General features: G+C 42.4%; 1 long non-coding RNA gene across 1 annotated transcript in view; it reads right to left on the bottom strand.

Moving 5' to 3' along the window:
• LOC115074306 overlaps positions 1-15,729 on the bottom strand; it is a 175,093-nt gene that overhangs the window by 112,220 nt on the left and 47,144 nt on the right. The gene's annotated exons all lie outside the window — the stretch shown is intronic.

Below are 15,729 nucleotides of genomic sequence, written 5' to 3'. Positions count from 1 at the left end.
GGCATTCTGAACTACCTGCAATGCGCTATGAATAGTTTGAGGCAGGCCAATATATAAAGATTACAGTAATCGCATGTCAACATCACTAGCGAATGGAACGCCAGCTTCAAATTAGGCTCAGAGAGAAAAGGCTTTTGCTGCCGCAACATCCACAGCTTGCAAAACGCTTTCCTCATTACATTATTTACTTGAGGGTGCTAGGAAAGTGAAGGATCCATTAAAAAACCGAGATTGTGGGCTTGGCTTTAAGATCAAAATCTCATCACCATCAAAACAAAAACTAGCAGGAATATCATCCAGTGGAAATCGTGACAGGAACATCACTTCAGTCTTTTTTGCATTTAATGTCAGCCTATTCTCTGAAAGCCCACCCTTGATAATCCAAAGACCAACAGACTTTTTTTTTACCAGAGCCCCAGGAAAGAAGTCTGAACAGGAAGATAAAACTGGATATTGTCAGCAAATATCCAGTAACCATCTAAACTGGATAGGAGCTGGTATAAAGGGTAAATATAAATGTTAAAAAGGGTAGCAGATAATGCTCACCCCTGTGGCACCCCTGTCTCCAATTGTATGCACACATTTATATGGCCACTTTTGCAAGAATTAGGTGTTTATTTGGTATACTTTTCTCATTAGTAGTGTGCTGGCAATATCGCCATGGAAAATTCAGTCAATGAATATTCATTATCAATGTTATTAAAAAAAAACATAAGTTCTTGGGAAAAATACATTTATGGTATTTTTACAACACACAGATTTTAAAAATAATGTATGTCTAATGAATTGCTATGCTTTAGTCATCACATTTTAACTGCTGTATGTGCAATATGACAGTGGACCTCAGATACATTCATACCAAGCATGCTTCTTTTTAAAAGTTCATTGTTATTGTAATAAATACCAGAAAACTTAATAATCATTATTAATAATGATTTCACCATTAAGTGCTACTGTAATACTTATATTTGTTTTGAAGTCTGAAAAGGAGCACAGCCCTTTTTAATGGCAAGAGCTTTCATGACAGTGGTTCTATTATTGAGAGAGCAGGAGCCTCCCACTGGTTGCAGATACAAAACATAAGGTCAAATGAATGCATTAGACTTCATTCTCTGAAATGATGGTATGATCTATTGAGCAACTCTTGATAGACATCAGATTTTAGATGGAAGGATGAAGATATGATTAACAAAATAGTACCTACATCTTAAGATCTCATTTACTAGTAGGAATTGTGTCACTTCAAGGGTTTTTTTTTTTTGTAATAATTCATTTTTATTCAATTTGTATAGCATACAATACATCAACAAACCATTACAACTACATATCCACTCAAAGAATAGTCTAGTGGTATATGCATTCTGGTGATTTATCCCCAGAAACCACCACCATCTTCATTTCCAAAGAAAGTTCCAGCAACCCACCCATATTCTCCCATTTCCATGAAGTCTTCAGCAACATTATCTTTAAGATCATATCTAATCTCAAACCATGATCCATCTCACTTGACTCTTGCACAGCCAAACTAATCAAAGCATCCACACTTGGCCTCTCCGACTGATAAACTGTTCTTAACTGATGGTACCATGCCAATGTGTTAAAGAAAGCCACTGTCCAGTCCCCTACTCAAGAAACCCTCCCTTGACCCCATGATTCTTGACAACTATCGGCTCGTCTCTAACACCCCTGAAAATCATTGAAAAAGGAGTGCTACAACTCCACACGCCCTAGAGGAAAAACAATCCCTGGACAACTTCCAACCAGGCTTCAGGAACAACCATAGCACTGGGACTGTCCTGGCTCTACTTGACACACTTCTCAAAGACTCAGATGCAGAAAACCACAAGGGTTAATCCTACTCAGCTTTTCAGAGGCCTTTGACACAATTGACCATGGCATCCTGATAGACAGGCTGGCTGACACTGGCATCAGTGGCCCATCTCTAAACTGTTTCTGATCCTTTGTAATGGTATAAACACAAATAATCATGAGAGATACCATCTCATCCACCAAACCCTTACTATGTGGCATCCCACAAGGATCAATCCTCTCACCAACCCTGTCCAATATATACCTTAGACCCGTAACTGACAAAATCAGAAAATCTGGTCTTCAATGCTTTATCTATGATGGTCTTCCTATCGCTAGGATCCGACAGAGATGCTGCACCGCACCAAATAAACAACTGCCTCACTGAAATCTGGAACTGGGCCATATCCAACAAGCTAAATCTAAACCCCAGCAAAACAGAAGTTCTGGCCCTTGTTAATACCCATATCCTACTTGCTGAGCTCAGACTGATACTCGGTGACATGCTCCTTGCAATAAAACTCAAAGTTTGGAGTCTGGGTGTCATCCTGAACTCCATATGGACTTGCAAATATCCACAGTGGCCAGGAGCACTCACTTCCACCTCATACAAATGAAGCAGATAAAATCCTACCTGGAGAGAGGCCACATGCTGTCCAATACAATCTTGGTGCAACTACAGGGACCATATCACTCCAATTCTCTGGGACCCCCACTGGCTTTCAGTTCCCTACCAGGCCCAGCTGAAAGCCTTGTGCATTGCTTTCAAACCTCATAAAGATCTAGGCCCTAACTATCTGAAAATCTGCTCTGCCTGTACAACCCCACCTGAAGCTGAGATCAGAAGCAGAAGCCTCCCTACATCTTCTAGACCCCAGAGACTCCAACCTGGCCTAAACTCACAAGCATACTTTCTCCTTCTTTCACAAGACACTGCACACATATATTATTTATATATTTCACATTTTATCATATGCACAACATCCCCTCTGCTACCTATGTTACTCTTCCCTATGATATTGTACTGTATTCTACATATACATCATATTGTTTTACATGTACAGCATCACCTCTATTACCCTCTATGATATTGCACTGTATTAGATGTATATATATATCCCTCACCCCTCCAGCCACAATACCTTCTGCCTTGTCTCTACTAACATACGATTGTAAACCACTTGATAACCCTGTACCTTGCTTTGAATACCATGGTAGGAGTGTGAGTAATAAATCCTTGCAATAAAAAAATAAATAGATAATATCAAGAATCAAATTGAACTTCCCATTTACAATATTAACACCAAACATGTTATTATCCCAGTCTTCCATAAACAGAATATGATGCCTGGTTATTTAGTCTGCCCATAGACCTCAGTTGATCTCTGGCTTTTCCCTCATTAGTTTGCAACAAGGGATCCTATGTACTTATCCCATGCCTTCTTTAATTTTGTTGTTTTTGTTTCTGCCACCTCCGCTGGGAGGCCATTCCAGACATCTAGCATCCTTGTCATTAAGAAGCACATGATCACATTTCACATTAAACTACAGTATGAAAGAAAAGGGATCCAGATACTGTAAAATTAGTTTTTCCCCCTGGGAATTATTAGAAAGGGAATGGTGAATAAAACGGAAAATGCATTAATGCCTCTGTATCGCTCCATGGTGAGACCGCACCTTGAATACTGTGTACAATTCTGGTCGCTGCTTCTCAAAAAAGATATAATTGTAATGGAGAAGGTACAGAGAAGGGCGACCAAAATGATAAGGGGAATGGAACAGCTCCTCTATGAGGAAAGACTAAAGAGGTTAGGACTTTTCAGCTTGGAGAAGAGACGGCTGAGGGGGGATATGATAGAGGTCTTTAAGATCATGAGAGGTCTAGAATGGGTAGATGTGAATCTGTTATTTACTCTTTCGGATAGTAGAAAGACTAGGGGGCACTCCATGAAGTTAGCATGTGGCACATTTAAAACTAATCGGAGAATGTTCTTTTTTACTCAATGCACAATTAAACTCTGGAATTTGTTTCCAGAGGATGTGGTTAGTGCAGTTAGTGTAGCTGGGTTTAAAAAAGGATTGGAAAATTTTTGGAGGAGGAGTCCATCACCTGCTATTAATTAAGTTGACTTAGAAAATAGTCACTGCTCTTACTAGCAACAGTAACATGGAATAGACTTAGTTTTTGGGTACTTGCCAGGTTCTTATGGCCTGGATTGGCCACTGTTGGAAACAGGATACTGGGCTTGATGGACCTTTGGTCTGACCCAGTATGGCATGTTCTTTAGGGGTGTGCATTCGGATTGACCGCATTATTAAAACGCAACTCATATTTTTTTTTTACTTAAAAAATTGATTCGACATAAACGATCGGATTTCCCACATATCGAACATAGATATGTTCGATATGTGGGAAATCGCGATTGTTGAGCCAAAATAAAAATATAAACCCCCTCACCCTCCTTAATCCCCCCCCCGACTTACCACAACTCCCTGGTGATGGAGCGAGGAGTGAGGACGCCATTTCTGCAATCCTTGGCAAGAAGCATGTGACATCGGCGGCACGTCGAGTGACGCCGGCGTCACGTGATTCCCGGCTCGTTCGCGCCGGACGGCTCGTTCGGCCCAAAAAGAACTTTTGGCCAGCTTGGGGGGGCCTCCTGACCCCCCCAAGCTGGCCAAAAGTTCTTTTTGGGCCGAACGAGCCGTCCGGCGCGAACGAGCCGGGAATCACGTGGCGCCGCGTCACTCAGACGCGACGTCACGTGATTCCCGGCAAGTGGGCACAATCCACTGTGAGTTGAGGGGTTGGGGGGAGGGGGAGTGACCTGGGGAAAGTGAGAGTTTTATTGGGAAGGAAGGAATTAGGATTTGTTGGGGGGAAGGGAAGGAAGGAACCAGGGAAGAGAGGGGCAGGTCTTTCTTTCCACCCCAGCATCCCACTTCTCGCTCCCCTCCCAGAATTCCACCTCCCTCTTCCCCCTCCAGCATCCCCTCCCTTTCTTCCCCCCCTCCCCCCCCCCACTTGCATGCCTCCTCTGTACTCCATCCACTTCTGAGTGACGCGGCGCCACGTGATTCCCGGCTCGTTCGCGCCGGACGGCTCGTTCGGCCCAATCATGGCCCGAATCACGTGACGCCGCGTCACTCGACGTGCCACCGACGTCACATGCTTCTCGCCAAGGATTGCAGAAATGACATCCTCACTCCTCGCTCGATCACCAGGGAGTTGTGGTAAGTCTGGGGGGGGATTAAGGAGGGTGAGGGGGTTTAAATTTTTTTTTTGCACATATGTACATATACCCAACTCATTGGATTTTTTTTATGTCCATATTGGCCGCAAGTGGGACCCCCTTTCGGACATAAAAAATATGAACATAAAATTTTGCTCTGCACATCCCTAATGTTCTTATGTCCTATATAAATATAAGCCCCAAGGGATAATCTCCTTTAGCTTGGCAATTCGTCTAATGAATTTCAAGCATTATTCTTCCTTCCAGGTTCTGGTGATACTTTTAAGTGCCAGTACCAAAGCAATTTTTCGAATGGTGCATTACTGAAGCACAATTAAACCAAGTCCAATGAAATATCTCTCTCAACAGGTACTGTCAGGTTCTCTCCTATAACATCTCTACTTGCTGTGCAACCAACAGGGCAATCTAATTTTTCAAGCAAAAGACTAACCTTAAAGCAACCACATCTTCAAGTAGCATATTCCAAGTGCCAACTAACCCTTTGATGTGCTAGCTGAGTTGTCTACCAGGTTTCAATTTTTGTATTAATGTAGGGGGAAATTTTTAAAGGAGTTTTTTTGGAAAGAAACCTTTTAATAATTGCCTCCCCCTCTGCTGGGAAAAGAGATGAAGCCAGAGTGGGCTGGCACAAGTATGCGTGGGAATTTTCATTTTGAAATCCCTTCATGTTCTTTATCTGGAAAACTTTGAACCTGCAAACTTTGCTTGGTTTAAAAAAAAATCTTTGCAGTATTGGCCATCACAGATTTTGAAAAAGAAACTCTGGGAAGTTTGCCTTTGAAAACAGGTCTGCAGCTTTACAAATAGGAAGTACCTTCGAGCTATGTGGGGGATGGGGGAGCTAAGAATAGCCTTCCCTGGGTCCAGATGGTCATTCAGAACATCATAACTCATCTCACTATCCTTATGAACTGGATCCAGCATCCTCTACAACTTCTATTTTCAAACCCAGTGGTTCTCAACCTGACCCTGGAGGTACATGTAATTAGTCTGATTTTCAGGCTATCCATAATGAACATGCATGAAATATATTTGCATACATTAGATCTCCAAGGTATGGAAATATATTTCATGCATATTTATCATAGCTATCCTGAGAACCTGATTGGTAATGTGTATTTTTAGGAGAGGAGAGAACAAATATTTTAGGTTACATATTTAGGGGTCATTAGCTGTGCTTCTTTTGGGCAAAAACATCACTTTTCAGTCATGCGGTCCCAACAGAAACTTCCTGTCCAATGAGCTAGTTACCACAGAGTTCTACTTCTAGAGCAGAGGTGAGCAAACTATGGCCTATGGACCAAATTTAGCCCATCATCATCTATCTTCCAGTCCACCTGTCTTTCCTAAAATTTATATTATGGGTGGCCTGCACAGTCGGGCCCTGACTAATCTCAGGAAGGTAGGCAGGAAGGTCAGAGCATCAGCATTATTGAATGACATGTTGGCGGGGTTCCCGCATCTTGCCAGCAAGAAGAGGCTCTGCATGGTGGTGGGCCCTAAGTTGACATGCCAGTGGGTTTCCAACTCCCATCCGGTAGGAAGAAGACGATGACAAACCCATCAGGAAGGGTGAGGATTGGGAAGGAAAGGGGGTAAGGGTGATGAGTGACTAAGAGGGGAGGAGAGGGAAGGAAAGAGAGTGAATGGGGGAGGAGATGGTGTGTGTGTGTGATTGAGAGGGAAGGGAAGGGAAGAGAATGAATGGGAAGAGAGAGGGGGTGTGACAGAGAGTGGGGAGAGGGCAAGTGACTGAAAGGGAAGAGAATGAGTGGGAGAGAGAGTGAGTTGGAAAGAGGGTGCATGACTAAAAGAGAAGGGGAGTAAGTGGGAAGCAGGGAACATTACTGAAAGGGGTGAATGGGATTGAGCAGGAGAGTGAGTGATAGAGGAGAGGGAAGGGAGTGAATGGGAGAGAGGTATGAATGACAGAAGGAAGGAAAGAAGAAGAGTGGGAGGGAGGGTGCATGTGATTGGAAGGGAAGGAAAGGGAGGTGAATGACTGAAAGGTGAATGAGAGAGAAGGGGGAGGGAGGAAGTGGAAGAGCGGTATGAGAAGATAGGGTAGAAGGGTTTGTGTAGGTGTGTGTATGAGAAAGAGGAGAAAGTTTGTGCACGTCCCCTACCTCCCCTCCATTAATCCAATACAATCACAGGGTGATTATAAATCAAAGAAAGTTCATAGGTATGAAGTGGGGGAAAATGTTATTCTTTTAAATTATTAGGTGTTTGAAACGTCTGCTATTTTGAAATATTTAATTGATTTTTGGTAAATCTTTAATGTTTTTTATTATCCTTATTACATGTTCTGTTTATCATCTGATTTCAAATATTTTTATTTACTATCATGATTGATTTTACATTTCTTGATTTTGTTTTATGAGGAATGGTGATATTTCTGTTTTTGCATTATTGCACTGCTTATGAGTCTGGTTTGTAGTGCTTTCCAGTTTGGTTTTGTGTCTGCATTTTTCTGTTTAATACCTTATCGCCTTTTTATTCTTATTTGGAGAGGGTCTGTCTGAGTTCTGCACTTGTGACCGAGGTGAGGTAGTCTGCTAGATAGGAAAAAGTCTGTCTTGTACCTCTTGGATTGAAGGTTTTGCTGATTTTTGGTAGAGGCTGGGATCCATAATTGAAGGGGCTCCTCAGATGCTGAAAATGACGGAGTTTAAACGGCTGGATTTTGAAATGCCTGCAAGTAAGTATTGGGGGTTTGATTGTTCTGTCAAGGAGCTCCAAGGGGGGACACTTTCCTCCTCCCCCACCCCCGGCCCTTGTTGCAGTCAATAACTTGTAATGTGGCTCCAGCACAAAAAAGTTTGCCCACCCCAATTCCAGTGCAGCAAAAAAGATCCTAACTATGAATCATCTTGGAACGTGACACTCAATTGCTATTTTCTATTATTTTGATACTGTTGCAACCTGTTATTCCATTTGTGCCCCCCACCCCCACGGTCCAGACTATGAATTACTACGATGCTTGGGGTGCTTGCTTCCTCTACTATCCATTAGCACGATCCACTACTCTTAGGAAATTAGGACACTTCCTGGGCTTTTCTCTTGTTGGTATCTGAGTTCTGGTGGGCAGATCTCTGTTGTCCAACAGCTATTCTGGAACACTCTCCTGAACAAATGAGTTTCTGCTGATTCTTCCTCAGCAGCAATCTGAAGGTAGATAGCCTAGTCTGGCAGTCCTTACTCAGACTCCAATCAGAAATCCAGTCTGGAAACCATGAAATGCAAGGAATGATGGGTCTAACTCCACTTGACTATTCTTCACTTCTCTTGGTCTCAGATTCTCATTGAACCATAAGTAACCTCCCTTCTCCTGGAAGGCCTAAGGGATCTGAACTTGAACCTCAGCCACCAGGATCTTGAGACCCCCAGAGGAGGGGGAGGACTTTTATCAGGTTGCAGGTCCTATAAAATCACACCCGAGAGCATTGGAACATGCGTTTGCATTCCAACGCTGCTGGGAAAACATTAACTACACCTTCAGAGGTGTTACCTTGCTGGGAGTAACATGACTTCCTCTGCGTAGAGTAAGCTGCATTAGCATAATCATGAACTACTTTGCATGCAATGCAGCTCATTAGTTTTGGCCATGCAATGGGCCTCACTTTACAAGCATTAAGGCTCTGTTAAGGTAATAACGCATTAACGCATGTTTATCACCTATTAATTTGCATGTGTGTTATTATTTATTGTGCCACAGCCACACGAGACAGAGCAAGGAAAGAGAAGCCAATAGACCGGGGTCTTTCAGTAATTGAATGTCCAAAAGTAGTTTTACTGAGGGTGATACAGATGAGTAAATGATACAATTCAAAAACAGTCCTTAGCAACACAGCTGTAAACTGAGTCTTTAGTTTATCTGTGTAAGAGTCTCTCACTACCAGGCAGGGGAAATACTCACTCTTCAGGGCATGGAAAAAATGGTTACCTTGTATGGGCAGGAAAAGACCCCTCCAAACTGGCAAAAATATGTAAAACAGTCTCTGCACAGCAAGCCCAAATTTCTCTTTCCCTGGGAGTGAAGACTCCAAGTGGGTGTCCTCAAAGATCTCAAATTTGGTCTTATTCACAGTTGTCTCACGTCTCTCTCGATTTCTCTCTGTTGAATCCCACGATGTAAAGGATCCACACTGGAACACACAGTTCAAAATGTTCTGTTCTTCAGGGAAGGAAGGGGGTGGCCAAACTCTTCCTCCTGGGTCTTCTAACCAAAACGTCTGTTCCCCAAAACTGAGTCCATCAATCACCAGAAATTCTCTGCAGTGGGTCACAACCATTCCCTGAACTCCAGGAGGTTGCAGAAGGGGCAGGTCTTCCCTATCCTGGGCCCCCAGAAAAAGGTTTCCCCATGACCTCTCTCCAAGCAACACCTAGGGGTTTTGCAGGCTTCTTACCAATAAAATGCAAAACCCAAAACAACCCTGGAAACAAATCCAGCCAGCCGGTGAGTGGATTGAAAAGGCAGCTTCCTGACCTTTCAGGAACACCAGGCAGGGTTTGCCCGAGTCCTCTGAGCAGTCCCAAAATCCAAATCAGAAAAAAAAACCTCTTGCACTTCCACCGAACTCCACAACTCAAAAGCACTGCCTCCAGTCTTTCAGTAGAGAGATGCTTTTATTATCTCACTAGGGGCATGGTTATCCCAGCACCCTCAAAGGGAGGGGCAGTCCTTAATGGTGCCTCCCTACCCTAGCAACCTGTACTGTCCCTAGCTAAAGGAGTTAAACTAAGGGTGCAATTAGTAATGAACTCTAGTGGATCATTTCATAAGCAATAAAGTTCCAGGTCTTCAAGCCCTAATGGTGAAGGCAGACTTAGATATTGTTGCTATTGCAGAGACAAGGTTCAATGAGTCCCGTGAATGGGATACAACCATATTGGGTTGTGATCTGTTTAGAAAGGACAGAGATGACAGAAAGGAGGGAGGAGTAGCTTTTTATGGCAAAAGTAATATCAATTCAAACAGAAAATACTGTTAAACCACAGACAATCTGATAAAGTTCACAACACCTACAGTGAGGGAAGCATTTTTTTCTCTCATATACCAGACCTCATACGTAGGCATGAATTGTGTTGCTAAATAGCATATAAATTGATATGCCAAATAGTATAATCATCGGTCTTCAATGAGTATTTTGATTTGCTTAGTGAGTCCAATCCACCAAAGAATAATCATCAAAATATTTTCAAATTTCTCAAATTATTGAAACAAATGACTTTCAAATTTCAAACTTTCAATTATTTGAACTTAGCTTATTGCAGTGCGAAGAAACACCATGTTCTTCATGTGATATTTATTTATTTGTTTTTTTTGTATACCGACATTCAGTCATAGCCGTCACATCGGTTCACATACAACAATAATGATAAACAGTTACAATGTGAAGAATATAAAAATAATGGTGTTACATAGAATAGAGAGAATTATAGTGGAGAGGAAAACTGAAAAAGAATAAAAGTAGAGTAATAATTAGAGTAAAAAATTAATATATAATTATAATAACTATGTTGGAAAAGCTTTTAGGAATAAAAGTTTTTAAATTCTTTTTGAAAGTTTGAGTAGAAGTTTCCAGTCTTAATTCAATGGGAAGTGAATTCCACAATGTTGGACCAGCAATTGAAAACGCACTTTATGATATGAATTAAAGTATCCTGTCTGCATAATCAACTAGAAGTAGAGAGATTGTGGATGGTCTTCGAGGAGTTCTGCTTAGACAATTGATGATGGAATCTACAAAGGGAAGGATGATATTGGACCGGGTATTTACCAGCAGCAACAGTGTCTCTAATGTCCAAGTGAATATCCACTTGAGCACCAAAGATCATCAGACGGTATGGTTTGATATAATGGGCAAAGCGGAGAGGAGTCACACAAAGCTCAAAAACATCAACTTTGTTAAAATGGCAAAGTACCTTAATGAAGAGCTGGCAGGATAGGAGGAGAAAGCCGAAATGAAAGAACAGTCAGCTAAACCAAAAGGGCAACGAATCCTTTTGCAAGGAAAGTAAATAAAAGCAAGAAGAAAAGGAAACCAATCTGATTCTCTAAAGTGGCGGCACTTGTTGGCTTTTGTGTGCATAAATTATCAAATTTTATAACATGCATGCATGAAAAAAATTTACTAGTTTTACCAATTAGTCCACCAGTTTGCCCAGTCTAGCTCAAGGTCATCAAGATCCCCCTGGTTCTTCACCCTGAACTCCCCCCAGAATAGACAGACCCCCTCACTCAGTCGATATTTGGCTATAAAGACTTTTAATCCAACTTACATCAAATAATAAGCAGGTGTAAATATGTGCAGGTAACAGCTGTATGTGCGTTGCTTTCACAGATTGTAAAATAGCAACTTATGCACACAAATGTGGGCCCTGCCTCAGAGCACCCCTGGCCCACCTCTTTTCTATAGGAACAAATTTATTCGCACACTATTACTTGCACATGTATGTTTGAAGTTTATGTTTCAACATTTTTTTATTAGCAGACTATCCTCAGGATACGGTGTTTCTTATGTACCCCCAAGACACCATAAGTAAACCAATCAACATCACACTTTTTTCATACCCATTCAACCGCCCAATATGCATTACATATTGTTGCATTGCATTATTATCAACCATTGAAAACCAAATCGGGCACACAGGAAGTGACTTGCAGAGTTTCCACACTCAAAAGGGGCTCCAGAAAGCAGAAGATTAACCAATTATTCTAAAATTCCCTATCCTGGAACTAATACACTCTCTTTCCCCGAGCTGAAATCCACCTTCTGTTGCATGTGTGGACAGACACTCAAGAGCTTGAGCCCCTGGACCGCAGCACAACCTACACAACCCGGAACTGGCCGCGGTCCATGCTGCTGACAGGCAAATGCATCCGGGCATGGGCTGCCTGGAACAGGAATACTCTTGTCTTGGAACTAGGAACACACTTGACTTCGAACAGGATGACCGGCACGCACCAGGAATGGGAGACCCAGCAACGCAATGCTAGTCTCTGAGTAGGCCTCTGGCCATTCGAAAGCCCTTTCAGACTGCTGCCTGGGAGCAGTTTAAGTGTGAGTACAGATGGAGGCTGAGTTCTCAAGACAAGTCGTGATGAAGGCTTGAACATGACTCAAAGACTTGGAACTAGAAGAAGACACTGAAGACTTGGACTCAGGAATGAAGACGTTGAAGACAGGAACCAGGAACCGGTGAGAGACCAGGAAAATGGAACAGGCCTCAACTACAGCATTGGTGCTTCTTTCAATATTTTTATTCAAAAAAGGATTTTTTTTAATGCATATGTTAGCCTTTTATTTTGGAGGTAGGAGTGTCAAATTTGATTGCACATAGGCGTCCCAGGCTGTCTCATGTATACTTTTGAGAGTGCTAACAGTCCACATTCTCACCCACAAGAATGTTAGTTTCTTTCTCACCCTTAAGAGCTTTAATCTTTTTCATCTGTAAGAACATTCCTGTCTCTTTCTTCCTTTCAAGAAAATTGCAGTCTCTTTCTGCTCTGTGGGAGCAGTGCTTGCCTCTTACACTTTCAAAGGGGAGAAAAATACAGTAACATTTTAGCAAGTAAGACCGTCTATCCCTCACTTAAGAGAGCGTTATTGTCTTCCGCACACCCAAGAGGGTTTTGATTTTCCTTTTCAAGAAGGGGGGGGGGTGTATTTAATATGTTCTGTTTATTTTTATTTCCATTTCTCCTTCCAGTTAATCCATCAGTCCTACAATTAAGTGCCATTTAGCATCACCAAGCTGTCATTGGCATCATTTTATGAATGGGATCATTCATTGACAGAAACATTTAAATAACAACAAAGCAAAGAACATAATCCTCCACAGGTCAATCAAGGGGCCAAGATCAACTGAAACTCAGCTTGATGTCTCCTTGAGTGAAGGAATGTGCTGAGGGTGCTTTGAGCTCTCTCTGGCTCACTTCCATATCATGTGAGCCATTCTCCAGCACAGCCCAAGCACTCAGTAAAGTGATCACGCCTTCATCCTTGTACTTTTAAAGCTGGGCAAGTAAGGAAAAAAACATCATTGGACATTCAGGTACTTCTGTTTAAGAGAGGGGAGGTCAAGAAGAAGTGCTGACATTTCAAGGGTAATCAGAGATTCAAGAGATAGTTAGGACAACCTTTTTACCACCATTGTTGATTGCCAGAGACCTTTATTTTTGTTCCCTTATGCTTGGATCTTGCAATATCTTGCTGTACCTTTAATATTATTTGTAATATTTCATTACAGTAATTGTATCCTACATAAGAACATGCCGTACTGGGTCAGACCAAGAGTCCATCAAGCCCAGCATCCTGTTTCCAACAGTGGCCAATCCAGGCCATAAGAACCTGGCAAGTACCCAAAAACTAAGTATATCCCATGCTACTGATGCTAGTAATAGCAGTATCTATTTTCTAAGTCAACTTAATTAATAGCAGGTAATGGATCTCCTCCAAGAACTTATCCAAACCTTTTTTAAACCCAGCTACTCTAACTGCACTAACCACATCCCCTGGTAACAAATTCCAGAGTTTAATTGTGCATTGAGTGAAAAAGAATTTTCTTCGATTAGTTTTAAATGTGCTACATGCTAACTTCATGGAGTGTCCCCATGTCCTCCTATTGTCCGAAAGAGTAAATAACCGATTCACATTTACCTGTTCTAGACCTCTAATGATTTTAAAGACCTCTATCATCCCCCCTCAGCCATCTTCTCCAAGCTGAACAGCCTTAACCTTTTTAGCCTTATTTGCATTTAGAATTTTCAAGTATACATTTTATGAAGGAAAAATAGAAACAGCACAGAAAGAGATAAGAAGAAAGAAAAAGCTAATCCCCCCAAACTAAATAATATCCCTGCATTTTCAATTTAAACCAATTTTCGCTCGTAAATTCCCAGATTTTTCCAAAGGTGATAATTGGTTTAAACCGATCTTTCACCCTAATTTTGTGCCCACAGAGGCGGCATAGGTGTCAGAAATGGGGAGGGGGCTGTAAAAACATTTTGCTGGCAACAGAACAAATGAAGCCTCATTCAGCTGGCATTATCTCCCCTCTCCTGCTGGCAACCGCCACTGCTGCAGCTCTCAGTGCTCCTAAAAGTTGGTGGATTCTGGCCCTGCAAGGCTGCAATTCTTTAGGAGCATGAGTGAGTGACAGCATTGTGAAAGTGCCGGGTGGGCACTTAGAAAGTAATAATACACCATCCCATGCCAATGAGGTTTCTTTTCTGGGGGGGGTGGGGGGGGGGGATGAAGATGAGTGAGAGAGAGAAGAATGGAGTGGTACTGGAGGCAGTTCAAGAAGAGGAAGAATGAGAGGTGCCCCCTGTTTTGGCCTTTGCACAGAAGGGGGCATATCTTACCCAATGTTCCTTGCAACTGTTGGTTGTGGAAAAATGTCCATGTGACCAAGAGAAAGGGTTGCCCGAGCTTCTTTTCTCTTCGTTTGGTTTGGAAGGGAGAAAAGAGAATCCACCATCTTGTCTAAGGTGCTTTAGCCATTACTGGCAGGGGATTTGAGTCCAAAGGGGAGAGAGAGGAAAGGAGGGAGAAGGACGTCTCAGCATTTCAAGAGAGAAAAAGAGTGATGCAGTTGGACTTGGGAAACTGAAGTACTAAGGGGAATCCAAGAAGTCAAGGGTAGATACCTGGAATAGCCAGAAGGGGTACCTGGAATCAAGGGAGATGCCTGCATGTTTTTCATCTGTGAATGTGTATGGATGCCACCAGAAGAAAGTGTGTTTTCTGTCACCTAGTCATTATCCAGCAAGCCATACACCAGTAAACACTATTCATTTGGAACAACAAATGGGTGTGGATTGTTCCTACTTCAAGATCGCAGAAACATCTCAGCCCCCGAAGCGATGCTTCCCATTTGCCAGAGAAAACCCAAAGGAGCCTCATGGGTTGCCCCATGGCTCTCAGCAGCTCCAAGAAATGCCCCCTCGTCCAGTAAGAATTTGGAAGGAAGAGTTATATAATCTAAATGAGAACACAAGATCCACAGTATATAACCCCAAACATTATGGGTATTCAAGCCAACCATTGATAATCGTAACAAACAAAAGAATAAAGGAGGTATCAATCACCAGGGCCCTCATCCCTCAAAAAGGATTCTAACAATACTGGTTCAAAAAGCACACATTTTGTTTTAATGGAAGAGAGTCCCACATTTGCCCCTTATAGTGTAGCACCACTGGGTCAATAGATCCTGCATGCAAGTGGCAGAGTAGGATTGTGAAGAAGGTGACACTCCCCATGGGAGGTATTGGTATTTTAATAAAAATGTGTCCACATCAGTATAGGGTTCTTCAGGGAGACCTCTTTCCACAGAGAGCCACTGGTGTTGAGCTGTCTCCCTCCAAGGATGGGAAGGGGGGGGGGGGGGGGGTACCTAGGCCTCTAGACCTAAGGAGTCCAAGACTTAGATTGCTAGTTTCCTGAAGATTCAAGTCCAAAGAATTTCTTCAGATGGGAAGAGAGCAAGTTCCTGAGGTTTGTTTTTTTTTTTAGAACAAACAGAGAATCTCAAGGAAGAGAGGTGTAAGTTCCTACTCCTCATCTGTCCACGAGGAGTATTTTCAGGTTGGAAAAAGAGTGGCGTTTCAGTAAAGACTGCCAAACTTGGAGGTCTGTTTCCTGGGCTGCTGTCC

The sequence above is a fragment of the Rhinatrema bivittatum genome, chromosome 12 (genome assembly GCF_901001135.1).
Source record: "Rhinatrema bivittatum chromosome 12, aRhiBiv1.1, whole genome shotgun sequence".
In the NCBI taxonomy this organism is placed as follows: Eukaryota; Metazoa; Chordata; class Amphibia; order Gymnophiona; family Rhinatrematidae; genus Rhinatrema; species Rhinatrema bivittatum.
This window is presented reverse-complemented; position numbering and strand designations above follow the sequence as displayed.